Here is an 8,862-nt window from a genome sequence, read left to right on the forward strand (position 1 = left end):
GCCAAACTTCAGCCAATTACAGGCTGCCAACTAATCAGTCCATGCCCAAATAAGGCAAATGCCAAGCTGTAACCAATCAAGCTGTTTCTGTACATTATTTCCTTTTTCTATCTATAAATATTGCCTGCCACGTTGTTCCACATTGCTGGATAGAGCTCTCTGAATCTCCTGGAAATCCTCATCTCCATTATTTCTAATTTTTTTTTTTGGGGGGGACGAAGTTTTGCCCTTGTTGCCCAGGCTGGAATGCAGTGGAATGATCTCGGCTCACCGCAACTTCCGTCTCCCGGGTTCAAGCAATTCTCCTGCCTCAGCTTCCCAAGTAGGTGGGATTACAGGCATGCACCACCACGCCCAGCTAATTTTGTATTTTTAGTAGAAACGGAGTTTCTCCATGTTGGTCAGGCTGGTCTCAAACTCCCCATCTCGGGTGATCCTCCTGCCTCGGCCTCCCAGAGTGCTGGCATTACAGGTGTGAGCCACTGTGCCCGGCCCAGGATTTCTTAATGTTGAAGGGCCTCATGGTTCAGTCCTGGTTCTGAATGCTGTCCAATTCATGAATCATTGCTCAAAAAAACTCTGCTAAATTTAATTTGTCTAAAGATTTTCTTTTAACAACACACACTCTCTGCTCTGGCCAAGCTGATATATAAGCATAATCTTCATGAACTCTTCCCCAACCCTGGAAGCCTGCAGTAATTGCACTTATCACAGCTATGTTACTTAATCATATTAACCCTTAATGTGTATGCATATATTAATTTCTGGTGCTTCAAGGTTGAGGGCCATACCCTAACTCTTTATGTCCCACTATTCTTTGCAGTGTTTTGTTCTCATAGTAGCTTATTCGTATTTGCAATCGACATGAGAATATATTCTTTTTCTCTGGAACTGCCTTCTGTATCTTTTTTATTTGAGGCATGTTAATTCAAAGACTTTCTGAAACAATATATGATAGTTGTAGAACAAGAGGTAGCCTCCTTGTTATGCGGAAGAGTCAGCTAAGTAATTTCTCCACCCAGAAAATTCACCACTCTCATAGATATGAAGGAGGTCAAGTGTAAATTTTCTCTGTAAAACACAATTACAACAAATTCAGTTCACATAACCAACATCACATAACAGTCATGTGGTCATGGAGGTGATGATGATGGTGGTGGTGGTGATGGCAGATACCCTAGAAGATGACCCTCAAAATCCTCATCTCCATAATTTCTTAATGTTGGAAAGCCTCAGAGTTCAGTCTTTGATACGCTTCTTTTCTCTATACTCACTCCCCTGGTGACTTCATCCAGTCTCACAGCTTTATATTCTATCTAAAAACTGTTAACGTCCAGATTTATGTCCCTAGCCCAGATCTTGCCCCTGAACTCTACTACACATTTCCACTTGGATATCTAATAAACATCTTAAATTTAACATGCCCTAAACTGTGCTCCTGATCTTTCACCACCACTTCTACCCCAAAACAAAATAATGAAAAATTTAAAAACTGGCCCACTAACAATCTTTCCAATCTCAGTTATGGTAGTTCCTTCCTTTCAGTTGTTCAGGCTGAAATCCTTGGAGTCATTCTTCCTTTTAACTCCACCTTCAAAATATGTAAAATTCTGGCCATCTGGCCATCTCTCCATCTCTCATTACTCCATGTTAGCCCAGTGGTTCAAGTCTAGATTATTGCAGTAGCCTTCTAACTAGTCTCCCTGCTTCCATTTTCAGCTCCTTACAGACTAATCTCAACACAGAAGTCAAACTGATACTTTAAAAACATAAATTAGATCAATGTGACTCCTTCAATGTCCTTTACTTTCACTTAAAGCAAACATCAAATTCCACAGTGGCCCGTAAGACTCTACATGATCTACCTCTTCCCTCTGTTCTCTGACTTCGCCCCCACTACCCGTCCCCTCATTCATTCCACCTTAGCACATATGTTTCTGGCTGTGTTTTGAACACATTGGGAATGAGAATGCTCCTGAGTCATTGATTTTTCCCTTGCTGATCCCTCGGTCTGCAGTACTCTTTCTCCAGATGTCCATGTGACTCATCCCTATACCTCTTTAATGTTTTCACTTAAATGTTAACTTCTCAATGGAACCTACCCTGACTATCCTATTTGAAAAGGTAAACGCCCAATCCCTTGGCCCTCTTTATCCCTCCTCTTCCACTGATTTATTTTTCTCCATAACTCTCATCACCTTCTACATAATTCGTGTATTTATTTTGTTGTCTACTTTCTTCCCCTAGAATGTAAATTCAAATGAAGACAGTGATATATCCATTTTGTTCTTGTGCCTATGAAAGAGCCAGGCACCTCATAGGCATTCAAAAAATATATGTTGCAAGAATTAATTAATGAATGGCTGAGTCATTCATTAATTAGGTCATAATAGAGTCTTAATTAAGTCATAATACAGTCTTCACTCACTGTAACATAAAGGAACAGCAACATTAGAAGCTACTCAAAACTCCACCAAATATATAACATCTTGACCTTGGGTAAACCATTGAACTTCTCTGACCCTCAGTGTTCTCATCTGTAAAACAGACATAATAGTCCTTTTTCATTCTATATCAAAAGGCTGTTTTGAGGGTAAAATAAGATAAATGGTAAGATGAAAATGGTATAAACCTTAGGTAAGTTCTAGCCTTAACAATGTCAAACAAGTAATTTTAATAATAAAATTTCAGGGATAAGTCAACTCAATTCCTGAATTTCTTTACTGAACTTATTGTCTGTTTGACTTACTTAGCATTTTATCACATAATAGTCTAAAAAATTTCCATTAATTTCATTTCTGTTTACTCCTTCAACTTTTCAAGCTTGTCCATTAAAATGAGATTTTTATTATTGCCTTTATTCTTATTATAGTAATAGTAAAATTTCTGAAGGACAAATTTTGTGATATATATTTTTATACTTCTCTTTTATATAGGTTGTCATACACATTTGATTGTTACATTTTTGTCAAGTGAACTTATTAAATAGATCCCTAGAAAAGTGAGCCGTGGTGAAGGTGGCTCATAAATATCGGCTTGTAGAACTCAGGTCCAACTGACTTAGACTTGAGATACACAGCAATATATAATTAACATTATAATATTACATAATTATGTTATAATTATATAATTAACTATAAATGGAAATAGAATATCAAACTGGTTGTAATCTTACATATTATTTTGTCTTGCCTTGAAGCAACACTGTGTTCAAACCATCATAAGACTAGTAAAAATATAATGAAAGATCATTATGTTTTTATAGCCCTGGGCAGACCAAGACATACATTTACATCAAGTTAATTACATATACCAGACTTATTTGATAATTATCTCACTCTAATTCACCCATAATTTTCAGGAGAAAATGCAGGGTTTTGATCTTTGTAATTATTTTCTGTCAGTTTTCAGGACAATAGCTTTGCACAACTAATGCTTATCCATAAAAATCATAGAAAAAATTATATTATCTTTCATTAAACCCAGTCTTGGCAACACTTCAGAAGCAAGTCTAGGGGAAGCAGATGCTTCTGTTAGGCCAAACTACCCAGGTTGGGATTGGCGGCAGGGGTGGGCAGAGACCTGGAGGTGCTGTGGCCACAAGACAGGAAATCACACCTTCTTCTTAGTGATAACATAAAAACACAAATCTAGGAAACGTAGCCTAGGAGCTTCCAAAGCCTGAACATCTTCAGAAAAGAATGTTCCACACCCTCCTTCAGTAATGACTAGGGTCTGTTCCACAATTTAAATAGTCTGCATTTCCCGGAATTATCTGCTTATCTGCAAGACTTCCATGTACACCCAAACCTGTGCTCCGTGGGACCCTAGGGACACAGCCATCACCCCTGACCTATTTCTTGGTCCCAACTTCTATTCTCTTCACTATCCCCAGAAATAAGCACCCAAGCTCTTTTCACTTAAAATGTGGTGAAGAGAATTTTTACAGGGAAATTGAGAAGAATGATGAGGATAGACAACATGGGAGGTAACAAAGTTGGCAAACTGCTCAAAGTCACACTCCCAGGGGTGAGCTTCTGACTCCTTTTGGAATGGAAGCAGATGCCTGCTAGGATTTTAGACCTCCATTTTTTTTTTCCTGAGGCTGGGACTCACTAAATTGGTTCCATTTCCCTTCCCCATCATTGGAGAAGGCTACCAGCTCCGTGTGTGACTTGAGCAAGTGTCTTACCCTTTCTCAGTCTCAGTTTTCTTCCCTATAAAATGACAGTGATAAAGCTACTAGACCCCATGAGGTTGTTGTGAAGATTAAATGTGTTAATACATGTAAACGCTTAGAACAGTGCCTGGCACACAGTAAAGCCCAGGAAGTGTTAGCTATTGCTATTACTATTTGTCCTGGCAAGGATCTCTTCCCACCCTAGAGTCTCTCACACAGCACACCTCTCTCCCTTCTTCCCTTTTCCCTATCTTCTTTCCTCCTTCCTTCCTTTCTTCCCTTCCACCTTCTCTCCTTGACTTTCCTCCTCAGTACTGTTTATTACTCTACTTCTGTCTTACTAACACCTCCTAATAATTTGCCCCCTCAATCTACTTTTTTTTCTAACAAGTTCTAAGTGAATCAGTCTTTCTTAGCTCTAGTATAAATAACTGAGCTGATGAGCTCTGCCAACATAGGATTTAGGCGGCAGGGGTGGAGCTGTCCTTACTACATGGTAGAAATGCTGGTCTTCAACAAATACTGATAGGTTACAGTTTATTAGATTTAGAAATACCTGTCATTTTGTTTTTCCTTTCAAGGAAGGTAAAATACAAGGATATTTTAGTAGTCAGACAACATCAAGAAAATCAGAATAGGTGTCAGAATAGGAGAGAAGTTGTCGAAGCCATAGGTTTTGCAGATGGTGAAGGTTGGTTTTTGAGTGCTAAGGAGTATATAAATGTCGTCTTTCTTTCTTTTTTTTTTTTTTTTTGAGACAGCATCTCACTCTGTCACCCAGGCTGGAGTGCAGCGGTGTGATCTCAGCTCACTGCAACTTCTGCCTCCTGGATTCAAGTCATTCTCCTGCCTTAGCCTCCTGCGTAGCTGGGATTACAGGCACCCACCATCATACCCGGCTAATTTTTGTATTTTTAGTAGAGATGGGGTTTCACCATGTTGGCCAGGCTGGTCTCGAACTCCTGACTTCAGGCGATTCACCCACCTCAGCCTCCCAAAGTGCTGGGATTACAGTTGTGAGCCACCACGCCCAGCCTAAATGTTGTCTTTCATATAAAATGTTCTAAACTATTTTGGGCCTGAGGCGAGTAAGATATCTACAAGATTATTTAAAATGCCAAATGCATCCAAAGCTAAAAGGAAAGGCTCAGCTAGACACAAAAAAGGAAAGCATCACCTCCTCTCCAATCCCCACAGGCCCTGCCTCTGCAGCACACCTAGGGCCTCCTGCTGCTGTGTAGGTGCACATCCTATGCAGATAGACACACACTCACGCACACTCTCACAGGCAGACACTGGCGTACACACTGGCACACCTTCCAGACTACCTGCTCCAACAGCAGGTCTCCAGCATTTGGGTTGCTGGGAACTGAGCTTTCGTGAGGCATTCCCAGAATGGCCCTCTGCCAGTGGGCTCAGCTGGGGCAGACAGTGGTCTCTCCATCTGACCGTCATCACATCTTCCGCCCCTTCTATGTTGGAGTGAATTAAACCTTCCATACTATCTTACAAAGATTGCCTGCCCTGTTTTTTTTTTTTTTTTTTTTTTTTTGAGACTTTTCTTCTTGGGAATTGAATCTATTCAGTATGCCGGTATGCCCACAGAACTCAGGGGAACACATTTACTGCCTTATTACATAGTAAAGGATATGATAAAGAATACAGATGGGCAGCCAGGTGGAGAAGTATTATACATAGGAAAAGATTTGGAAGGGATGCAAGCTCAGGAACTTCTGTCCCATGAAGTTGGGGTGCACCACCCTCCTGGCTCATGGATGTGAGTTGGAAACTCTCCAAACCTGATACTTTAAAAGCTTCTGTCCTGTGGAGTTGGGGTGCACTGCCCTCCTGGCTCACGGCTGTGGAGTTGAAAACTCTCCAAACCGCATACTTTGGGGACTTTTTTTTTTTTTTTTGAGATGGAGTCTCACTGTGTCATCAGGACTGGTTTACAGTGGCGCAATCTTGGCTCACAGCAACCTCTGCCTCCCGGGTTCAAGTGATTCTCCTGCCTCAGCCTCCTGAGTAGCTGGGATTACAGGCACCCAACACTACTTCCAGCTAATTTTTGGTACTTTTAGTAGAGATAGGGTTTCACCATGTTGGCCAGGCTGGTCTCGAACTCCTGACCTCAAGTGATCTGCCCGCCTTGGCCTCCCAAAGTGCTGGGATTATAGGCGTGAGCCACCATGCCTGGCCTAGGGACTTTTATGAAGACTTCCTTATGTAGGCATGGTCGATTATTAACCCAATCTGGAGCCCCTCTTCCTTCCCCAGAGGCCCGGGGCTGAAAGTTCCGAGTCTAATCTTGGCTTGGTGTTTCTGGTGAATATGCAGAAGTCCACCAAGTCTTGTCTCATTAGAACAAAAGATGCTCCCCATCATCCAGGAACTTCCAAGTGACTTAGGAGCTCTGTGTCAGGAACCGGGGTCAAATATCAAATATGTAATTTTGTTATGCCACATTATTATATGATAATAGAGCAAAAATTGGGGATGAGTAAATTCTGGAATATTGTAGACTTGGCAGAAACTTTAGGCTATTTTTTCCAATGTTTTGTGTTTATCAGAATGCTTTTACAAACAGTACAATTCCTTGAAGTCAATGAGTATTATCAGAAAGTTTCATCTATATTTTACAAATTAATTTATGTTTTACTCACCAATTCCATTTCAAAGGAGATTTTGATATCGAGGAATTTATTTCAGTTTCTTTTTACAGGTCTCTTAAAATAAAAAAAAATAAAATAAACAAACAAACAACAACAACAACAAAAAACTTATTTTCTCCTGGTGACAGGAAATTGCCCAGGCAGCACTGAACTCTAGTAGATTAGAATTTGTTAGAAACCCCGAAATTTCTGAACAGCGTGACAAAATTAACCAGGCCATCATTAACCAAAATGACAGTTATCTTATTATATAGTTAAATGAAATTTTGGCAATATAGCTAAAATAAAAATAACTGGAAAGTCAGCTGACCAGGAATCAATTCTTGGTCTTTGCTCAACCCAATCTTAGTTTTTTACTTCAGCCAAATATTTAGTATTTTACAATACACCAAGCGTAACAACCCTTTTCACTCTCCTGCCTAATATAGAAAACATTGTTAAGTGGATGTCTGTGTGGCACTTTGAGCTGTTCAGATTTAAAAAGCTGCCTGGAAAAACTTAAGTAATGTTTGGTGTGAGACAAGAAAGCAGGCCTACGGGTGGAAGTAGAAACAGGAACAGACTGTCTGGAAGACAAAGTGTCACTGAGAGGCAGAATCCTTATAATTTTGACTCATAATTCTACTTCTCCAAATTTATTCTAATAAATAATAGGTTATTGGTAAAATTATGCTAGTGGAATACTATACATTAAGCCATTAAAAATGATTTAGTAGACTGTACAATAGAAGAAGAAAATGGCATGGAAAAATATTCATGATATGTCATTTTTAAAAGTTATCAAACAGTGGGTATGGCATGATGGCATGTAAATGTATATATAGATATAAATACTGAGAGAGAGGCTGGGCGCGGTGGCTCACATCTGTAATCCCAGCACTTTGGGAGGCCGAAGTGGGTGGATCACTTGAGGTCAGGAGTTCGAGACCAGCCTGGGCAACATCGTGAAACCCCATCTCTACTAAAAATACAAAAATTAGACGGGCGTGGTCGTGGTGGCGGTGCTTGTAATTCCAGCTACTTGGGAGGTGGAGACAGAATTGCTTGAACCTGGGAAGCGGAGGTTGCAGTGAGCTGAGATTGTGCCACTGCACTCCAGCCTGGGTAACAGAGTGAGACTCTGTCTCAAAAAATAATAATAAAAATAAATAAATAAAAAATAAATACTGAGAGAGAGAAAGAAAATTAGAGAGCTAGATGTATATATACAGATGTAGATGCAGTTGTAGATATAGATGCAAATATAGCCATAGAAATACATATGGCTCTAGAACATATATATGTATGCATGTATATCCATATATAGATACATAGATTTCAATGGTTTAATGCATAGTATTCCATATTGCATACTTTTACATATAGATATAAATATGATGGTAAAATATTAATAAAGACTTTCAAAGGTATGAGATTTGGGGTGATTTTTACTTTTTTTGCTTATCTCTATTTTTTCTGAATAAACATGGATTTTCTTCAATAAACATGTAAGTTTTCTTCAATAAATATTTTGAAGACTATAATATAAAAAATCATTTAAGTGAATGGCACTAGGAAAAAATAACATATATAAACTGATTACTAGACTGTACCATACTTACTTTAAAAGAAACAAGCAAATCATTATGCATATTTTTATATACTCACACTTTTCAAGGTCAAATTCTACAGATGTCAATTTTTGCCCTTTGGGCTTTATTGCAGGCTGGAGCTGTCTCTCCTGAGCCATATCGCCAGGTGATAAGGGAAGTGCATCACAGCCACCATCCCAGGCCACGGTCTCAAAATTACTCGAGACAACTGCACCAGCAGCTTTGATCTAGGGCTTCTTGAGGTGTAGTTGAATTTTCACACAAATTCTAGGTCACTAGGTCACCCATCATCTGAAACATGATAAGTCATTTAATGGTTGCTTGAATGTACTCTAAATTCGTTTGGGAACTATATTCAGATTTTCAAAGGAAAGAGGAAAGTAAGTCCACACTGAACCTTTATTTAGCAAACAAAATG

At 39.4% G+C, this 8,862-nt stretch overlaps 1 long non-coding RNA gene across 1 annotated transcript; it reads right to left on the reverse strand.

Annotated features, from left to right (window-relative positions):
* Positions 1-6,955: 6,955 nt before the first annotated feature.
* On the reverse strand, positions 6,956-8,584 carry LOC115832362. The gene is made up of 2 exons (XR_004027838.1): positions 8,500-8,584; positions 6,956-7,005 (listed from the first exon to the last, which is right to left on the reverse strand). It is a non-coding gene; the product is annotated as an uncharacterized LOC115832362 (long non-coding RNA).
* Between the last annotated feature and the right edge of the window lie 278 nt (positions 8,585-8,862).

Source organism: Nomascus leucogenys, chromosome 22a (assembly GCF_006542625.1).
Source record: "Nomascus leucogenys isolate Asia chromosome 22a, Asia_NLE_v1, whole genome shotgun sequence".
Classification (NCBI taxonomy): domain Eukaryota; kingdom Metazoa; phylum Chordata; class Mammalia; order Primates; family Hylobatidae; genus Nomascus; species Nomascus leucogenys.